Source organism: Macrotis lagotis, chromosome X, assembly GCF_037893015.1.
Source record: "Macrotis lagotis isolate mMagLag1 chromosome X, bilby.v1.9.chrom.fasta, whole genome shotgun sequence".
NCBI lineage: Eukaryota > Metazoa > Chordata > Mammalia > Peramelemorphia > Peramelidae > Macrotis > Macrotis lagotis.
Window position 1 is genome coordinate 177,455,723 of NC_133666.1, and position 22,457 is coordinate 177,478,179.

The 22,457-nt window shown below is 32.7% G+C and overlaps 1 pseudogene; it reads left to right on the forward strand.

Moving 5' to 3' along the window:
• Window positions 1-1,109: 1,109 nt before the first annotated feature.
• The window catches only part of LOC141498899 (eukaryotic translation initiation factor 4 gamma 2-like), a 76,403-nt pseudogene continuing 55,055 nt past the window's right edge, over window positions 1,110-22,457 (forward strand).

Sequence of the window (22,457 nt, forward strand, 5' to 3'; positions counted from 1 at the left end):
ATTTTTGGAATTCTTCCATTTCATTAAATGTCCATCTTTTCCCCTGAAAAAGAAGACTCAGCTTTGAGGGATAGCAGATTCTTGGTTGCATTCCAAGCTCAGGCATTCTTTGGAATATCTTGTTCCAGGCCCTTTGATCCCTTAATGTTGATGCAGCCAGGTCTTGTGTAATCCATACTGTGACTCCTTGGTATTTAAATTGTTTCTTTATGGCTGCTTGCAGGATTTCCTCTTCCCCCTGATAGTTCTGGAATTTGGCCACAATATTACTTGGCTTTTTCATTTTGGGATCCCTTTCCTGAATGAATTGAAGTAGTCTTTCAATAACTATTTTTTCCTCTGGTTCTATGACATCAGGGCAGTTTTCCATTACTAAATCTTGTAATATTGAGACCAAGCTTTTTTTCTCTTCATTGCTTTCAGGAAGACCAATAATTTTTGTATCTTCTCAATCTATTCTCGAGGTCATTGGTTTTGCTGATGAGGTATTTTACATTTTCTTCTATATCTTCAATTTTTTGGTTTTATTTAACAGATTCTTGTTGTCTCATGAAATCATTGGTTTCCACAGACTTCATTCTTTTTTAGAGAATAATTTTCTTCTTTTACCTTTTTGCAACTCCTTATCCAATTGATCAATTCTATTTTTGTAAGAGTTTACCATTTGATGAATTGATGTGTTTTCTTGTTGCAAGGTGTTAACCTTTTCTTTGGTTTCTTTTCCCAAATTTTCCAATTGATTTTTAAATTCCTTCCTGATTTCTTCAAGGAAGTCTTTCTCTGCTGGAGACCAAATCATATTCTCCTCAGAGGTTCTTGTTCTCTTTGAGATAGGGTCTTTTCCTTCTAGGAATTTTTCTATAGACCCTACTTTCCACTGGCCTTTTTTCATTTTCCTAAAATCTTTTGTTGCAGGAAGGGCTAGTTCACAGATGTTTAGTGTTTGGATCCCTAGAGGCTTTACTCATTGAGTTTAGTAATTGAAAGTGGGCTGGCCAGTAGGGAGGTTGCTAGAGGTTTTGCTCACTGAGTGTAATAACTCTACCTGGCCAATAGAGGGTGATAGAGGCTGGAACTCCCCCTTCAGCCCTTCTGGTAAGCCCTAGACCATGAGTCTCACAGCCAAAGCCTCTGCTCTTCAGTTGTTTTTTGGAGGGGTTCCCACAGAGAAAACCTTCATGGCTGAACTTAGGTTAGTCTGGCTCTCACCTGCCTCCATTGGCTATCTGTTCTTTGTGCCCAGCTTACCCAAGATCCCTGAAGACAGGCCTTGAGGTAGGTGTTCTTCTCCTAGCTTCTTTTTCCAGGTTTTGTCAATCAGATTTCTATTAAGATGTTTGTTTCATATTATATATGAGGGAAGATCAGGAGATCTTAGCACAGGGCCTGTCTTCTCTCTGCCACCTTGGCTAGAAATTTGCCTACATATTTTTAATCTATACTAAGTAATTTGCTTTCTCAATGGGAGGAATGGTGTGGGAGGAAGGCAGAGAATTTGAAACTCAAGGTTTTAGAAGTAAATGTTGAAACTTGCTTTTGTATCTAGTGGGGTAAAAAAAAATTAAAATAAATTTTAAAAATGAGGTAACATCAAATCTTAAATGAAATAAGTTCTTAGGGAATATTTCATATCTCTAAAAGATCTACAATTATATACTAAATTATAAAACCTGAATATCAAAGAAGAGATTAAAAAAATGGAAGAATACTATTGAACTAATAAATGAAACCAGAACTGGTCATATGGATGAATTCCCCCCAAGCTGATAAATGCTTGTTTAACATGATAGAACAAAAAAGAAAACCATAGTACCTGTATCAAAAATGAAAAAGGTAAATTTGGTACCAAACTGAAGAAAATTATAGCAATAATTTTAGATATCTTGTCCATATGTTTGCCAATAAATGGGACACTCAAAGTGAAATGATTGACTATGTTCAACAATATAAATTACCCAGATTAACAGCAGAGGAAATAAAATACTTGTATAACCACATTTTAGAAAAAGGATATTAAACAAATCACCTATGAACTCCCTAAGAATTAATCTCCAGGGCCAAATGGATTTACAATTAAATTCTACCAAAAATGTAAAGAACAATTAATTCCATTTCTATGAAAACTATTTGAAAAAAATAGGTTAAGAAGCAGTTCTACCAAATTTCTTTTATGACACCAGTATGGTGCTGCTACCTAAACCAAAAAGAGCAAAACAAACAGAGGAAGGAAACTATAGAGTAATTTCCTTAAAGAATATTGATGCAATATTTAAGTAAATATTTTTATTTAAAATATTATCAAAGGGATCACAGCAATTCATCACCAGGATGATCTGCTTTGATCAGGTGAGATTTACACCAGAATTCAGAGCTGGGTCAAATTTAGGAAAACTGTCTGCATAATTGACCAAATCCAAAACAGAAAATCACCAAAAATCATATGATTATCTCAATAAATACTTAGAAATTCTTTGACAATATACAGCACTCAATCCTATTAAAAACACTAGAGAACATAGAGATAATCAGACTTTATAGTGATAAGCAATATCTTTCTAAAATTTTCAGCAAGCATTATATTTAATTGGGATAAGAGAAACATTCCCAGTAAGATCAAGAGTGAAACAAGAATATTCATTATCACCGCTGTTATTCCATATTTTACTTTAACAGGTAGTTGTATAAATAAGAGAAGAAAAAGAAATTAAAGGAATTAGAAATTAGAAGGAGACAAAACTATCACTCTTTGCAGATGATATGATTTTTAAGAGAATCCTAAAGAATTGACTAAAAAACTTATTGAAACAATTAACAACATTAAAAAAGTTTCAGGATATAAAATAAACTCATATAAATCATCAGCATGTCTATATATTATCAAAAAAGATATGTAGTTAAAGGCAAAAAGGGAAATTCCATTTAAAATAGCTATAGATAATATAAAATATTTTGGATTCTTACTGCCAAGAAAAACCCAGGAACTACGTGAATACAATTGAAAATCACTTTTTAAACAAAATCACATCTATTCAGCTGGAAAGAATATCAGTTGCTCACGGGTAGACTGAGTTAATGAAATAAAAATGGCAATTTTTCCTAATTAATATACTTATTCAGTGCTATAAATTCAAAATATCAAAAAATGTTTTATAGTATAAAAAGTACTAATAATTTATCTTGAAGAAAAAAACTTAAGAATATCAAGTAGGGGGCAGCTATGTGGCGTAGTGGATAGAGCACTGGCTCAGGAGTCAGGAGTACCTGAGTTCAAATCTGGCCTCAGACATTTAATAATTACCTAGCTGTGTGGCCTTGGGCAAGCCATTTAACCCCATTTCCTTGCAAAAACCTAAAAAAAAAAAAAGAATATCAAGTGACTTAATGAAAAAAATTTCAAAGAAAGTTTATCTAGACTATCAATTCATCAAAACTATTTGGTTTTGGCTAGAAATAGAGAGGTGTATCAGTGGAATATGTTAAGTTCACAAAATAGCTAGTGAATAACTTCAGTAATCTGCTATTGATAACGTTGGACTTTAGTTTCTGTTATAAGAAACTGATTTGGTCACTATTTGACCAAAAAACACTAAACAAACCTCTTAAAACAAAAAAACCCCAAAAAACTCCTGGGAAAACTCTAAAATCATTTGGCACAAACTAGGCAGTGATCAACATTTCACACCCTATGAAAGAAAATGTTGAAATGGGTACAGTGGGTAAAAGTTTTTACATCTAATATTTCAGAGTTGATTCAAATTTCAAGACTACAAGTCATTTCCCAATTGATAAATGTCAAAGATTTGAACAGTTTTCAGATGAAGAAATTAAAGCTATCTATAATCTTATGGGAAAAAAAGGTCTAAATAGCCATTGACTAGAGAAATGCAAATTTAAACAATACTGAGATACCATCTCATACTTATTGGATTGACTAAAATGATTAGAAAAGAGAAAATCAAGATGTTGCTGGTAATGTAGGAAAATTGGAAACTAATTTATTGTTTTTGGAGTTGTGAACTAATCCAACCTTTCTGGAGAGCGATTTGGAACTACACTCAAAGGACAGCAAAACCTACAAATGGGGAAAATAATCCACTTGTGCACAATTATTTGTTTTGGCAAAGAATTGGAATTTGAGAGGATTCTCATCAATTAGTGACTGAACAAGTTGTGATAAATAAATGTAATGGAACACTATTGTTACATTATAAGCAGGGATATTTCAGCAAAACCTAGAAAGACTTACTTATGCTGGGTGAAGAGAGCAAAACCAAGAGAACATTCTACACAATAAGAACGATCAACTGTGATAGACAACAGTTTTTAAGTAATAACATGCATTTGATTAAGCAATTCTCAAAGTCTTGTGATAGAAAATACCATTCACAGCCAGAGAATGGATTATGGAGCCTGAATGCAAATCAAAGATTACTATTTTTATTTGTTCATATTTTGCTTTTTCTTTTCTTTCTTGTGATTTTCTTTTTCCTTTTTTTAAAATTTATTTATTTATTTTCACTCATTGCAATTTCCAGGTTACAAAATTTCCCTCCACCCTCCCTTCCCACCTATCCCCCCTCAGTAGGGAACAGTCAGGTTAGCTTTTTGCATACATAATTTGTTAAACATGTTTATGAATGAGTAAATTTTGGCAATAGGAATTAGGATTTGGGGAAAGAGATGTATAAGAGACAATTTTTATAAAGTGTTCATCAGATTCAGAAGGGTTTTTTTTTTTTTTCTGAGGTGTTTTGTTTTTCTTCCTCTTCTTGGGGATGGTATAGTCCATTAGCAATCAAATACAGTTGTCCTAACTCTCTGGACTGATGAGAGGAGCTATTTCCAAGGTTGATCATCTCACAATGTTGTTGATAATGTATGCATTGTTCTCTTGGTTCTACTCCCTTCTCTCAGCATCAAATCCATGATTCTCTAGAATCCTCCCCTTTATGGTTTCTTATAGAACAATAGTGTTCTATAGTATTCATGTAATTGTTTAGCCTTTCCCCAATTGATGGGCATCCCCTCAATTTCCAATTCTTGGTCATTACAAAAAAGAGCTGCTGTGAATATTTTGGAACATGTCAGGCTTTTCCCATTTTTTATAATTTCTTTTGGATATAGACCTAGAATTAGAATTGCTGGGACAAAGGGTATGAATAGTTTTATTGCTTTTTGGGCATAGTTCCACATTGATCTCCAGTAAAGTTGATCTGTTCACAATTCTACCATCAATGTCCCAATCTTCCCACAACCTCTTCTTCATTGATCATCTTCCCTTTTTCTCATCTGGGTTAATCTAATAGGTGTGAGATGATACCTCATTGTTGTTTTAATAGGCATTTATCTAATCAATAGTGATTTGGAACATTTTTTCATCTGATATACACACACAAACACACATACACACACATATATGTATATATAGTTTTAATTTCTTCACTTGAAAACTGTCTGTTAATATCCTTTGATCATTTATCAACTGGGGAATGACTTGTGACTTAATGAATTTGATGCAATTTTCTATATATTTTAGAAATGAGACCTTTATCAGAACTCCTGGTTGGGAAGATTGTTTTCCAGCTTTCTGTTTTCCTTCTAGTTTTGGCAGCATTGATTTTATTAGGACAAAACTTTTTTAATTTAATATATTCAAAATCATTCACTTTTCAGTCTATAATGTTCTCTAATTCTCGTGTGTTCACAAATTTATCCCTTTTCTATAAATCAGATAGATAGAGTATTTTTTGGTCTATTAATTTATCTGTGGTATCTCACTTTATTTAAATTCTATACCCATTTTGATCTTATTTTGGTATAGGGCATGAGATGTGGATCTATGCCTAGTTTTTGTCACACTATTTTCCAGTATTCCCAACAATTTTTGTCAAATAGTGAGTTCTTTTCCCAGAAGCTGATGTCTTTGGGTTTGTCAATTAGTAGATTTCTATAGTCATTTACTGCAGTTTCTTTTGAACCTATCCTAATCCACTGATCTATTACTCTTTTTCTTAACCAGTACCAGGCAGTTTTGATGACTGTTGCTTTATAGTTTAGTCCCAGATTTCCCACATCCCTTCCAACACTGATCATTTTCCTTTCTGGTTATATTGGCCAGTCTGAGAACTATGAGGTGTTACCGAAGAGATGCTTTAATTTGCCTTTCTCTGATAAGTAAGGATTTAGAGCAATTTTCCATATGACTATGGATTGCTTTGATTTACTCATATGTAAATTGTCTCTGCATATCCTTTGACCATTTGTCAACTGAGGAATGGCTTTTTTTTTTGTAAATTTGACTCGGTTCTCTATGCATTTTAGAAAAAAGTCCTTTGTCAGAAATACTAAGTGATTTTTGTCCGTGCACAAGTTTTTTTTAATTTAATGTAATCAAAATTACTTAGTTTGTTTTTAATAATGTTTTCCTTTCTTTCCTTGATTATAAATCTGCTTCCCTTTGTATAGATCTGACAGGTAAACTATTCCTTGTTCTGCTAATTTGCTTATAATATTGTTTTTTTATATCTAAATCCTGTATGCATGATGAACTTATCTTGATACAGAGTGTAAAGTATTGGTCTAATGCAAGTTTCTCCCATACTAACTACCAATTTACCCAACAGTTTTTTTTATTGAAGAGACAGTTTTTATCCCAAAAGATGGACTCTTTGGGTCTATCAAACAGCAGATTACTGTAATCATTCTCTGCTATCTCTTTTGTATGTTGTCTATTCCTCTAATCCACCAATCTCTTTCTTAGCCAATACCAGACAGTTTTGTTGACTGATGATTTATAAGCCACTGAAAACACCTATATAAAGAGTCATCTTTGCTTTCATGTTTGCTATGACTGAATGTCATGAATCTAAGTGACAAAATACCAGTAACAAATAGTTTAAATGTATGCTAAAAAGAAAAGAAATAAACACATAGACCTTTTTGATTCATATATCAAATATAATACTTTTATTTACATTTGATTTTAGCAGCAGTATTAAGATAGCATTGAAAGGAATAATAATTTCCCCAGTCATTATTAGAAGAGAACCTCTACTTTTTGTTAGTCATGTTCAATTAAGAAATTAAAAGAAAAATGGATAAATAATAAATGTTAGATAAAAAGAAGATAAATACTAGAAGGAAGGAAGGAAGGAAAGAAAGAAAGAAAGAAAGAAAGAAAGAAAGAAAGAAAGAAAGAAAGAAAGAAAGAAATGAAGGAAGGAAGGAAGGAAGAAAGGAAGAAAAAGAAAAGAAAAGAAAGGACCTAAAAGGGAAGGAATGAAGAAAGAAAAAGAAACAGAACACTATACTCTCAATGTTTCTTTTGATTAGCAGAGCAATGACCAATAGCAGAATACTTCAGTATTTTGAAGATTATAATTCAATATAGAACACATATTCTCAATTACTTCACAGTCTACAGGAATATCTATGACCAAAATCAGCATCCTCTGGCTAATCTGATAATGAACTTTGCTATTTCTTTTTGTCTATGGCCACAACCAGTCTTTATTAAATCCTGAGGGCTCAGCGTTATGTAGTCCTCACACAACAGATTTAGATTATTGCAGGATGATACATTAAAGTTGTTCAATTAGTTAAGCTCTACCAAAGCTTGTGCCATCATGCAAAATCTTCAGAAATGTATAGTTGCTGCCAAACTATGACACTTGAGTGGATATAGTTTCTTCTCATCATAAAAGACAGTATAATGAGACACACAGAACTTGAAATTAGGAGGCCTGATGCCATTAGATTCTACTTATATACCTAGAACTTAGCATAATACTTGACACATAATGGGTAATTTATAAATACTTATCTGAAAGATTGACTATATAGAAGCTTTTGAACAAGTAACCAAAACGAGTCAATCAACAGGCATTAAATATTGACTTTTTTCTAGACACGACACTAAAGACAGCTAGATGGTAAGATGTAGGAGAATGAATTCACATCCTGTCTGATCCAAATTACTTATTGACTGTGTTATCCTGAGCAAATATTTTTTTTAAACTTAATGATCTATTTAAATTAGAGCATTTTTATTAAAAATGAAAGGAAAGCCAAGGTTAAAATCTTATAATCCTTGCTCTCAAGAATATAATTTTAAAAAACAACAACAATGACCACATTTAAGTATGCGCAAAATTTTATAAGGTAGTTTTGGGAACGAGAAGCAGGTACTAATAGCTTTGGAAATAGGAAAAATACTTGAGTAAATGACATAAGAGCTGAACTTTGAATAAAGCTATGGAGTATGAAGAACAAATATAATAAGAAAATGTGTTTAAGGCATAAGGAATAATTTTTGAAAAGGCAATGATGAGAAAAGAAATATTGAGGAAAAGTAAGAAGGTCTGACTCTGTGGCACTGGGCATATCTCCATCTTTATCTGACTCCATTTCGTCATTGATAAATGTATACTAAAAAAATAGTACCTAATGCATAGGATTGTTATGAAGATAAAATGAGATGATATTTCTAAAGCCTTAAATGAACACTAGCAAATTATTGATGATGATGATGATGATAGGAGTAATGTATTGAAAACCTGGAAAGGTATATTTCTGCAAGACAAGATTTTATATTTGATTTCAGAGCTTAAAAAGGAAAAAAAAATGTAAAATGAAAACAATGCTGTTTATACCACAAGTTTGTGGGAATCAATCATGTAAACCATAAGAAGCCAAAGAAAAGAATGACCAGGTATGCAATAGCTTGGTTTTAACCTGTTTATTCTTCATGCATGCTAGTACATTAAAAGATTACTTGCTTTCAATTCTGTGAGGTGAAATGTATAATTAGGTTTTGAAGTAATATCTACTATTCTGAAATGCTTTTTGCTTTCCCTTGACTACCTTTCCTTCAGTATTCTTTTAGTTAATTTCAATCAATGCTTTTTCACCAAATTCCAAATACTTAACAAAATTTCACACAGTTTGCCAATTTTCTTCTTGGGACACAGAACTAGTCAGATTCATGGAATTAATTAATTTTGATACAGGAGTTTTTCTGGGATAAGACAAAGAGGTTCATTCCAGAGCTGAATATCTCAAATCTCCATGTGTATGAGACTTAAAAGGTCAATGTTTCAGCTGAAAATTTGGAGTCTGAGAGCCGGAAGTAGAGGTTGGACTGCCCTTTGAAATTATAACAATGCTATAAATGTTGCATACCTGCAGTGATACAGCCAAACTTACTCATTCCTCCCCACTATTATTCAATAATTGTATACATGAGCTTCCTGAAATATTTTTCTTTAGCTATGGGAAGTAAGAAGAAGTGATATATATTTATATTAGAATTCATCACAAGTTTTATCTTCCTGACTACCCCTCTGTTTTTCTCCATTTCTCTTTCTTTCTTTTCTCCACCTATGTGTCATTTATTTAAACATTCATAAAAATCCATTCAACTATTTAATAATTTATTTTTCAACATTTTATCTATCCCTCTCTAAATATTTATTTATATATTAATATGGTTTTTTCATACATACATTCATTTATTTATTTGTCCCCTTTTTTTATTTTTTTGTTTATATACGTATTTGTCATTTTACTTTGGAACTGAGCCTCCAGCAAGCCAAAAATACTTCAATATTAAGTAATTTCTTTCTGTTATAGAGAGAACTTCTTCTCAATGGGCTTTTCCAAAGAAGAAAATACAGAGAAGCAAATGAGTAAGGCATACTGCTCATAAAGGTAATTTAAAAATATGTTTTATTTATTCCAATTACATGCAAAAACAGTTTTCAACATTTATCCTTTTGGAAACTTTTGAGTGCCAGATTTTTCTAGCACTCTCCTTTCCCTCCCCCATTCTCATGATAGATTGTACATGGGTAAGCATATTCAACATATTTCTTATTAGTCAAGTTATAAAAGAAGAATTAGAACTAAGGGAAAAATAAAACTATGAGTAAGAATGGGAAAAACATAAAAGGAGTTTTAAACAGTGAACATAGTATATCTTGCTATGCTTTTAGACTTTATAGTTTTTATCTCTGGATGTGGATGGCATTTTCCATAACAGGTCTTTTAGGATTGTCCTTAATCACTGAACTGTGGAGAGGAGCTATAAGAAAACAGAGTTGATTATCTGACTATTTTACTAATGACATGTACAGTGTTCTCCTAATTCTGTTCACTTTACTCAGCATCAGTCCATGAAAGTCTTTCCAGAATTTTCTAAAGTCTGGATGCTCATGATTTCTTACAGAGAAATAGTATTCCATAACATTCATATGCCATAATTAGGTCAGTCATTTCCCAGTTGATGGGCATCCCCTTGATTTCCAATTCTTTGCAACAGCAAAAAGTGTTACAATAAATATTTTTGTACATGAAGATCTTTCCCTTTTTTTTATTCTCCCTTTGGGATAAAAATCTACTAGAGGTAGTACTGGATCAAAGGGTATGTATCATTTTATTGTCTGTTGGTGTAGTTCTAAAATTACACTCCAGAATGTTTGGATCAGTTATACCCATAAGGGTATAATTGTTCCAGTTTTCCCACATGCTCTCCAACATGGATCATTTTCCTATTTTGTCATTTTAGTCAGTTTGATAGGTGTGAATTGATATGTCAGTGTTGTTTTAATTTACCTTTTTCTAATAAATAATGATTTGGAACATTTTTTCTTGTGATTACAGATAGCATTAATTTCTTCATCTGAAAACTGTCTGTGCATATCCTTTGCTCTTTTATCAGTTGGAGAAACATTTATATTCTTATAAATTTAAATCAGTTCCCTATTTTAGAAATGAGTTCTTTATCATAAATACTAGCTGTGGAAAATGTTTCCAAGCTTTCTGCATTTATTCTAATCTTGGTGGTATTGGCTTTGTTTGTTCAAACACTAACTTAATATATTCAAAATAATCCATTTTGCATTTTATAATGTTCTCTACCTTTTGTTTGGTCATAACCTCCTCTCTATAGATTCAACAGATAGTCTATTTCTTATTCTCATAATTGGCTTATGGCATTACTTTTATGTCTAAACCCTGTACCCATTTTACCTTATCATGGTATAGGGTGTGAAATGTTAGTCTATGACTAGTTTTTGCCATGCTATTTTCTAGTTTTCCCAGCAGTTTTTATCAAATAGTGATTCTTATCCCAGAAACTAAAGTCCTGGGGTTTATCAATAAAAAGATTACTATAGTCATTTACTACTGCTTTATTTGCACCTAATCTATTCATCTATCCTATTCCTTTATTTCTTAAACAGTTTTGGTTACTTCCACTTTATAATAAAATTTGGGGTCTTCTACAACTAAGCCAACTTCCTTTGCATTTAAAAAATCATTCCATTTGTATTCTTTTAAAATATATTTTCTTTTTTAATTTATTTTTATCCATATGCACATGCATATTTTTAAGGTACTAAATTTCCTTCCACTATCCCTTCTCACCCCACCCCCATCCCCAGCAATGAACAATCATTGTACATGCATATTTTTAAAGTGTTTTAGGAAGATTTTATTTTAATTTTACAATCGCCCCCCATTCTTGCTTCCCTCTCCCCATTCCCCACAAAATGGCAGTCTGTTAGTCTTTAGCAGCATCTATTTTTTTTTGCAGGGCAATGGGGTTAAGTGACTGGCCCAAGGCCACACCTCTAGGTAGTTATTAAGTGCCTGAGGCTGGATTTGAACTCAGGGACTCCTGACTCCAGGGCCAGTGCTCTATCCACTTAGCCACCTAGCCATCCCTCTGTTAGTCTTTACATTGTTTCCATGGGATACAGTGATCTTAGTTGAATATGATGACAAAGTGTTCATATTCTCAAGGAAGAAAAGTAAAGTATAGGAGATAGCAAAATTACACAATAAGATAACGTTCATTAGTTTTTTTTTTTTCAAAATTGAAGGTTCAAACTCCATCGTTCTTTCTCTGGATACAGATGGTATTCTCCATTGCAGATAGCCCAAAATTGTCCCTGATTGTTGCACCAATGGAATGAAGAAGTCCATAAAGGTTGATCATTGCCCCCATGTTGCTGTTAGGGTGTACAATGTTTTTCTGTTTCTGCTCATCTCCCTCAGAATCAGTTCATGAAAATCCTTCCAGGCCTCCCTGAATTCCCATCCCTCCTGGTTTCTAATAGAACAATAGTATTCTATGACATACAAATACCACAGTTTGTTAAGCCATTGCCCAATTGAAGGACATTCACTTAATTTCCAGTTCTCTGTCACCACAAACAGGGCTGCTTTGTATATTTTTTGTACATGCATATTTTGATAGACATGTTTATAGATTAGTTATGTTCAGTATGAGGAATTAGGATTAAGGGAAAGAAATACATCAGATATAAAGTTTATAAAGTGTTCATCAGCTTCTGAATGGTGTTGTGTTTGTGTGTGTGTGTGTGTGTGTGTGTGTGTGTGTGTGTTTTGTTTTGTTTTTCTTCCTCTGGATGAGGACACCAGTCCATAACTAGTCTAATACAGTTGTACCATCTCTCTGAACTGCTGAGAGGAGCTGCTTCCATCAAAGTCGATCATCTCACAGTGTTGTTGATGTGAACACTGTTTTCTTGATTCTACTCCCTTCACTCAGCATCAAATCCCATAAGTCAATCCATGCTTCTCTGGAATCTGACCATTTATGGTTTCTTATAGAACAATAGTATTCCATAGCATTCATATATCATAACTTGTTTAGCCATTCCCCAATTGATGGGCATCCCTTCAATTTCCAATTTTTTTGCCACTACAAAAAGGGCTGCTATGAATAACTTTGAACATTTAGGACTTTTCCAATTTTACAAAAGTATTTCTTCTGGATATAGATCTGGAATTGGAATTGCTGGGTCAAAGCGTATGAACAGCTTTATTGCTCTTTGGGCATAGTTCCATATTGCTCTTCAGAAGGATGGGATCCATTCACAACTCCTCCAGCAATGCACCAATATCCCAATCCTCCCACAACCACTCCAACAATGATCATTTTCCCATTTTCTCATCTTGACCAATCTGATAGGTGTGAAATGATACCTCTTTGTTATTTTAATTTGCATTTCTCTGATCAATAATGATTTGGAACATTTTTATATGATTATATATGACATTAAATTCTTCATTTGAAAACTGTCTATTCTTATCCTTTGACCATTTATTAATTGGGGAATGACTTGTGTCCTTATAATTTTGATGCAGTTCTCTCTATATTTTAGAAATAAGAGCTTTGTCAGAAGTCCTAGTTGTGAAGATTGCTTCCCAACTTTCTGCTGGTAATGAGGAATTAGAATTAAGGGAAAGAAATACATTAGATATAATTTTGGCAGTCTTGATTTTATTAGTGTAAAACTTGTTAATTTAATATAGTCAAAATCATTCATTTTCCATTTTATAATGTGCTCTAATTCTTGTTTGGAATTCCATATTTATATTCTTGACCTTTTGCTCCTCCAAATAAATTTTATTGCTTTTTTTTCTAGATTTGTAAAATAACTTATTACTCTGATTTGTTTGTCACTGAATAATTTCATTTAGGTAGAATTTTCATTTTTATTATATCAACTCAGTCTTGCTGAGAGCAATTAACTTTTTTTACAGTTGTTTAGGTCTAACTTTAATTGTGTGAAAACAATTTGGATTTTTCATGGGAGGTAGATACCCAAGCATTTTATGCTGTCTGTAGTTACTTTAAATGGACTTTTCCTTCTAAATTTTGCTGGCGGGCTTTGTTGACTATATATATAAATATATACACATACACATACACATACTTATCCACATACACATACACACATGCATATGCATATACACATGCACACACATGCATATGTAAACATATATGTGCATGTATATGCATGTTCATACACATGCACATACACGTGCATATGCATGTACATACCTGTACCTCTACCTGTACCTCTACCTGTACCTCTACCTGTACCTGAACCTATACCTATTTAATATCCTGCTACTTTTCTTAAATTGTTATCTTCTTCGAATAGATTTTTCACTGATTTTCGATAAGTCTCTAAGTATATCATGATGTCCCCCTGAAAAGAGTGAGAGATTTATTTCCTGATTGCTTATTCTAATTACTTCTTTTTTTTGTTTTCTAATCTCTAAAGTTAATATTTTTTAAACAATATTGAATAATTGTGGTGATAATGGTTTTGCCTCATTCACCCTGATCTTATAGACAGTGGTTTTATTTTATTCCAAAACATTTGATGTTTGCTACTGATTTTAGATGGATGCTTGTTTTCATTTTAAGGAAAATTGAATTTACTCATATATTCTCCTGTGGTTTTAAAGAATGGATGCTGTATTTTGTCAAAGGTTCTTTTTAGCATCTATTGAGATAAATAATTTTTGTTAGCTTTGATATGGTCAATTAAGAGAATTATTTTCCCATTATTGGACCATAAATCCTATCTGATTATAGGATTTTGCTAATGATAACTTTTTTGTAATCTCTTTTCTAATATATTATTTAAAATTTTTCCACCAATATTAATTAGAGAGTTTGATTTACAATTTTCTTCACCTATTTTGGTTCTCTCCTGGTTCAGGAATCAACACCATACTGGTGTCATAAAATGTATTTGGCAGAACTGCACCTATTTTTCAAAAAGTTTCTATGCTATTAGAATCAATTATTCTTTAAATGTTTGGTAGAATTCACTTGTAAATCCATGGCACTATAGATTTTTTTCCATAGGGAGTTTATTGATGTTTTGCTCAAATTTTTTTTTCTGAAATGATATTATTTTATTTCCTCTTCTGATAATCTGGGCAATTTATACTTTTTGTAAATATTTATCTATGTCACTTAGATTTTCTTATTTATTCGCATAAATTTGCTCAAAATAACTTTGAATTATTGCTTTAATTTCCTTATTATTTATGGCTTCATCATATACATTTTTGGTACGGGTAATTTAGTTTTCTTTTTATTCAGGTTAAACAAAGGTTTATCTATATCTTTTTATTTTGATAATGCCAACACTTATTTTTATTTATTAATTCACTGTTTCAATTTTTATTCACTACTATTTGATTATCAGGATTTCTATTTTCATATTAAATTAGGGATTTCTGATTTGTTTCCTCCCTAGCTTTTTAGTTGCATGTCCAATTATCTATGTACTATATAAAATTTACCCTAATGACTGCTTTGACTGTATCCTACAAGTTTTGTATGATGATTTCTTGCTGTCATTGTCTTGTAAGAAATTGTTGATTATTTCATTAATTTCTTTTTGTTTGTTTCAGGGCAATGAAGCTCAGTGATTTGTCCAAGGTCACACAGCAAAGTAAGTATTAAGTGTCGGAGGCTGGATTAGAATTCAGATCCTCTTGATTATAGGGCCATTTCTGTATTCATTCTACTACCTAGCTGCCCCCTTTGACTTTTTTAAAATTAAAAAAAATTAAATTTAAAATAATTTGCTGTTGATTATTTCTAGGATTTGTTGTTTTAGCCACTCATTCTTTAACATTAGTTTATTTAGTTTACAATTAATTTTTATTTTGTTTTTCCATGGCCCTTTATTAGATATAAGTTTATTACATCATGATCTGGAAAGGAAGCATTTAAAATTTCTGCTTTTTGGAATTTAGTGTGATTTTTTTCATGCTCTAATACATGGTCAGTTTTTGTGTTTGTGTCATATACCACAGAAGAGAAAGTATGTTCTTCACTATCTCCCTTCAATTTTCTCCAGATGTCTATGTCTAACTTTTCTAAAATTCCCTCACTTTCTTAGCTTCCTTCTTATTTATTTTGTTGTTAGGTTTATTTAATTCTGAGAGAGGGAGTCTAAGGTCTCTCACTAATATACTATTGCTATATAGATCTTCCTATAACTCATTTAGCATTTCCTCTAAGAATTTGGATGTTATACAGATTGGTGCAAATATTTTTAATATTAATATTATTTCAGTGACATTACTTCATTTTAGAAAGATATAGTTTCCTTCCTTATCTCTTTTAATTAGATCTATTTTTGCTTTTGCTTTGTCTGAGATCCAAATTGCTACCCCTTTTTTCACTTCTTCTGAAGAATAATATATTCTCCTCTAGTTTTTTATCTATACCCTGTGTATATTTCTGTTTCACATATGTTACTATAAACAATATTTTATAAGATTCTGTTTTTTGAATTCACTCCGCTATCTGCTTCATTTTATAAGTTTCTCATATTCACAATTATGATTATTAACTCTGTATTTCCCAATATCCTATTTTCACTCTGGTTGTATTTTTTCTCTACTTTCTCTTTATTCCTCCTCACTAATATTTTGTTTTTGACTGCTACCTTCTTCAACTTATCCTTATTGCTAACAGACACCCTTTCTCGTTTCTTCTCCTTTTCCCTTTCAAATTTGTTTCTTTGTTTTTCTTTATTTTATTCCCATTTTTATCAGCCCCTCTTTCTCCTTTCTTTTCCCATTTCCCTCCACTCCCCTATAATATAGATAAATGCTTAAATTCAAATGAGGATATGTGTTATTCCTTCTTTGAGCCCAATCTGTTGAGAATAAAATTTATTCAGTGTTCACAACCCCTTCTTTTCCTCTACCATAATAGGCCCTCTGTGCTTAATCATATGGTATTATTTAATCTTCTAATGTTTCCATCTTCTATTATAATGCTTTTTCCTTGTCTTAATTTTTTTACCTGTCTTATACTCACAGCCTATGCCAAACTATATTCCTTTCAAGTGTCCTGACAGAAGCATAATTTTCAAGATTTATAAGCATCATTATGTGGTAATTATATCATATCCTCACCCTGTGTTCAAGTATGCTCCCTTTAACTCTCACAAGGTAAATACAATTCTTAAGTGCCACAAGTAATACCACATCATGATTTATTCCTACAATTTCTGTCTAATATTCTTCTTTCAACTCTACTAAGAGAAATTCAATTCTCAAGAGTTATAAGTATTATCTTTCTTTTTTTAATTTTTAATTTACTTTTATTAAAGATATTATTTGAGTTTTACAATTTTCCCCCCAATCTTACTCCCCCCCCCCCCAAGGAAAGCAATCTGTCAAGCTTTACTTTGCTTGCATGTTGTATCTTGATCTGAATTTGGTGTGATGAGAGAGAAATCATATCCTTAAAGAAGAGACAAGAAGTCTAAGAGGTAACAAGATCAGACAATAAGATATAAGCCTTTTCCCTAAATTAAAGGGAATAGTCCTTGAACTTTGTTCAAACTACACATTTCCTTGTCCGGATACAGATGACACTCTCCTTTGCAGACAGCCCAAAATTGTTCCCAATTGTTGCACTGATGGAATCAGAGAGTCCTTTAAGTGTGAACATCACTCCCATGTTGCTGTTAGGGTATAAGGTGTTTTTCTAGTTCTGCTCATTGCACTCAGCATCAGTTCATGCAAATCCCTCCAGGCTTCTCTGAAATTCCATCCCTCCTGGTTTCTAATAGAACAATAGTGTTCCATGACATGCATATACCACAGTTTGCTAAGCCATTCTCCAACTGAAGGACATTTACTTGATTTCCAATTCTATGCCACCACAAAGAGGGTTGCTATAAATATTTTTGTACAAGTGATGTTTTTACCCCTTTCATCATCTCTTCAGGATATAGACCCAGTAGTGGTATTACTGGGTCAAAGGGTATGCACATTTTTGTTGGCCTTTGGGGGTAGTTCCAAATAGCTCTCCAGAAGGGCTGGATGAGTTCACAGCTCCACCAACAGGGTAATAGTGTACCAGATCTCCCACATCCCTTCCAACAATGATCATTATGCTTCCTGTTCATACTGGCCAATCTGAGAGGTGTGAGGTGGTACCTCAGAGAATCTTTAATTTGCATTTCTCTAATAATTAATGATTTCAAGTATTTTTTTCATATGGCTATGGATTGCTTTGATCTCCTCATCTGTAAATTGCCTTTGCATATCCTTTGACCATTTGTCAATTGGGGAATGGCTTTTTTTGCTTTAAAAATATGACTCAGTTCTCTGTATATTTTGGGAATGAGTCCTTTGTCAGAATCATTAGTTGTAAAGATTGTTTCCCAATTTACTCCATTTCTTTTGTTCTTTCTTAAAATGGTTTTATTTGTGCAAAAGCTTTTTAATTTAATGTAATTGAAATCATCTAATTGGTTTTTGGTGATGGTCTCCAACTCTTCCTTAGTCATAAATTGCTCCCCTTTCCATAGATCTGATAGGAAAACTAGTCCTTGATCTTCTAATTTTCTTATAGTATTGTTTTTTATGTCTAAATCCTGTAATCATTTGTATCTTATCTTGATAAAGGATGTTAGGTCTTGGTCTAATCTAAGTTTATCCCATACTAACTTCCAATATTCCCAGCAGATTTTATCAAAGAGGGAGTTTTTATCCCAATGGCTTGACTCTTTGGGTTTATCAAATAGCAGATTACTATAATCATCTCCTGCTTTTACACCTAGTCTATTCCACTGATCCACCACTCTATTTCTTAGCCAATACCAAACAGTTTTGATGACTGATGCTTTATAATATAATTTTAGATCATGTACGGCTAAGCCATCTTTTTTTTTCACTTTTTTCATTAAGCTCCTGGCAATTATTTACATTTTATTTCTCCATATGAATTTATTTACAATTTTTTCTAACACATTAAAGTAATTTTTTGGAATTTTAATTGGTAGGGCAATAAACACATAGTTTAGTTTTGGTAGAATTGTCACTTTTATTATATTAGCTCTACCTATCCATGAGCAGTTGATATTTGCCCAGTTATTTAAATCTGATTTAATTTGTGTCAGAAGTGTTTTATAATTGTTTTCAAAAAGATTCTGAGTCTGTCTTGGCAAATAGACTCCCAATATTTTATACTGTCTGAGGTTACTTTGACTGGGATTTCTCTTTCTAGCTCTTCCTGCTGTATCTTGCTAGACATATATAGAAAAGTTGAGGATTTATGAGGGTTTATTTTATAATCTGCAACTTTGCTAAAATTGTTAATTGTTTCCAGTAGTTTTTTGGATGATATCTTAGGATTTTCTAGGTAGACCTTCATGTCATCTGCAAAGAGTGAGAGTTTGGTCTCTTCCTTCCCAATTCTAATTCCTTCAATTTCTTTGTCTTCTATAATTGCTGATGCTAACATTTCTAATACAATATTGAATAGTAGTGGTGATAATGGGCACCCTTGTTTCACCCCTGATCTTATTGGGAATGCCTCTAGCCTCTACCCAATGAATATAATGCTTGTTGATGGTTCTAGATAGATACTGCTAATTATTTTAAGGAACAGTCCATTTATTCCTACACTCTCTAGTGTTTTTAATAGGAATGGATGCTGTATTTTGTCAAAAGCTTTTTCAGCATCTATTGATATGATCATATGATTTCTGATAGGTTTGTTGTTGATATAATTGAGTATACTAACAATTTTCTTAATATTGAACCAACCTTGCATTCCTGGGATAAATCCTACCTGGTCATAATATGTTATCCTGGTGATAACTTGTTGTAATCATTTTGCTAAGATTTTATTTAAGATTTTTTGCATCTATATTCATCAGGGAAATAGGTCTATAATTTTCTTTCTCTATTTTAACTCTTCCTGGTTTAGGTAACAGCACCATATTGGCTTCATAGAAAGAGTTAGGCAGAGTTCCAGAGTTATTTATTATTTCTATAGATTTTTTTGCTCTCGATTTTATTAATTTCTCTTTTAATTTTTAGAATTTCTAATTTGGTATTTAATTGGGCATTTTTGATTCGTTCTTTCTCTAAATTTTTTAGTTGCATGTTTAGTTCATTGAATTCCTCTTTCTCCAATTTATTCAGGGAAGCCTTTAGAGCTATAAAACATACCCTGAGAGTAACTTTGAATGAATCCCATAGGTTTTGGTATATTATTTCATTATTATCATTATTGAGGATAAAATGGTTAATTGTTTCTATAATTTGTTTTTTGGTGCACTCATTTTTTAAAATGAGGTTATTCGGTTTCTAATTTGTTCTGGGTCTATATCTCTTTGGTGCAGTATTGCATATGACTTTTATTGCATTGTGATCTGAGAAATATGTATTCACTATTTCTGCCTTTCTGTAGTTGATCATTAGGTTTTTATGTCCCAGTACACCGTCAAATTTTTGTATAAGTTCCATGTACTGCAGAGAAAAAGGTATATTCCTTTCTATCCCTGTTCAGTTTCCTCCATAAGTCTACCCTATCTAATTTTTCTAACAATCTATTTACCTCCTTAACTTCTTTCTTGTTTATTTCATGATTTGATTTATCTAGATCTGAGAGCAGGAGGTTGAGGTGTCCCCATAGAGTTTTGTTGTGTATGTCTTCCTGCTGTTCTTTCAGCTTCTCCTCTAAGTATTTGGGTGCTGTCCCATTGGGTGCATATATATTAAATATTGAAATGACTTCATTGTCTATGGTACCTTTTAGGAGGATAGTTTCCTTCCTTATCTCTTTTAAGGCTATCTATTTTTGCTGCTGCTTTGTCTGAGATAAGGATTGCTACCCCTGCTTTTTTTTTACTTCAGCTGAAGCAAAATATATTTTGCTCCAACCTCTCACCTTTACTCTATATGTATGTCTCTGCTTCAAATGAGTTTCTTGTAAGCAGCATACTGTAGGATTCTGCTTTTTAATCCACTCTGCTATTTGCTTATGTTTTAAGGGAGAGTTCATCCCATTTACATTCAAAGTTATGATTACTAATTCTTTATCGCCCGCCATGTTATCTTCTCTTTGTATTTTCCCCCCTTTACCCACACTTTATCTATATTCCCCAGTATTTTGTTTCTGAATACCATCCCCTCAGTTTGTTTGCCCTCCTATATCACCCCTCCCCTTTCTTTCCCCTTTTCCCTTTTCCCCTTTTGCCATCCTTTCCCTTTGTTATTTCCCCTTTTTCCCCCCACTCCCCTTCCCTTTCTCCATCCCCTCTCCCCTTTTCCCCTTTTAATACTTGAAAGGTTAGATGTTTTATAAGTTAACTGAGTATGTGTAGGTTGACTTTAAGCCAAGTCGAATGAGAAAAAGATTCAGGTGTTTCTCCTCTGCTCCCTTTTTCCCCTCTATTACCATGGTTTTTTTGTACCTCTTAGTGTAATGAGATTTACCCCATTCAGTTTGCTCTCTCCTCCCATCTCTTTCCTGTTCCCCCATTTTAAGGAGGTGGTGTTTTTTAGATCATTCTATCTGAGTCATTGAAAATTTCTGTGTGTCTGTCACTTCTAGTTCAGTATATTAAATCTAATAGAGTTAAAATTCTTGAGAGTTATTAGAGTCTTTCTCCCAAGTGGGGTTAAAGCCAGTTACATTCCTTTAGATAGCAGATAGATCATGAATGTCCATCATTTTTGGCTAGGTATATTCCCTCTGTTAGAGTTATAATTCTCAAGATTTATGAGAATCTTTTTCCCCATGCTGGGATATAGCCAGTTTCAACTTACTGTATAGCATTTTTTTTTCCTTTACTGCCCCCCCCCTTTTTTTCCATTTCATGTGTCTCTTGAAGCTCCTGTTTGATGTCCAAATTTTCTATTTAGCTCTGGTCTTCTCATCAGTTATTTTTGAAATTCTTCCATTTTGTTAAATGTCCATCTTTTTTCCCTGGAAGAGAAGACTCAGCTTTGTGGGAAAGTAGATTCTTGGCTGCATTCCAAGCTCCCATGCTCCTCAAAATATCTAGTTCCTGGCCCTTTGATCCCTTAATTTTGATGCAGCCAGGGCCTGAGTGATCCTTACTGTGGCTCCTTGATATTTAAATTGCTTCTTTCTGGCTGCTTGCAGGATTTTCTCTTTTATCCAATAGTTCTGGAATTTGGCTACAGCATTTCTTGGTATTTTCACTTTAGGATCTTTCTCTGGAGGGGATCAGTGTATTCTTTCAATAACTACTTTGCCCTCTGATTCCATGATATCAAGGCAGTTTTCCATCACTAAATCCTGTAATATTAAGTCCAGGCTATTTTTCTTTTCAGTGTTTTCAGGAAGTCCTATAATTCTCAGGTTGCCCCTACTCGATCTATTCTCAAGGTCAGTGGTTTTGTTGATGAGGTATTTTACATTTTATTCTATTTTTTCTATTTTTTGATTTTGTTTAACAGACTCTTGCTGTCTTATGGTGTCATTAGTTTCTGCAGATGCCATTCTTTTTTTGGGGAGAGGAGTTTTCTTTGTTAATCTTTTGCAACTCCTTTTCCAATTGGTCAATTTTACTTTTGAAAGAGCTTTCCATTTGACCAATTGAGGTTTTGAGAGAATTATTTTCTTTTTTGTATTTGTCCAAATGAAGATCTGAGAGAATTGCTCTCATTTTGTATTTTTCCAATTGATGATCTGAGAGATTTATTCTCCTTTTGTATTTGTCCAGTTGTACTTTCTAAAAATTTGTTTTCTTGTTGTAAGGTATTAATTGTCTCTCCCAAATTTTCCAGTTCATTTTTAAGGTCCTTCCTTATTTCTTCAAGGATGTCTTTCTGTA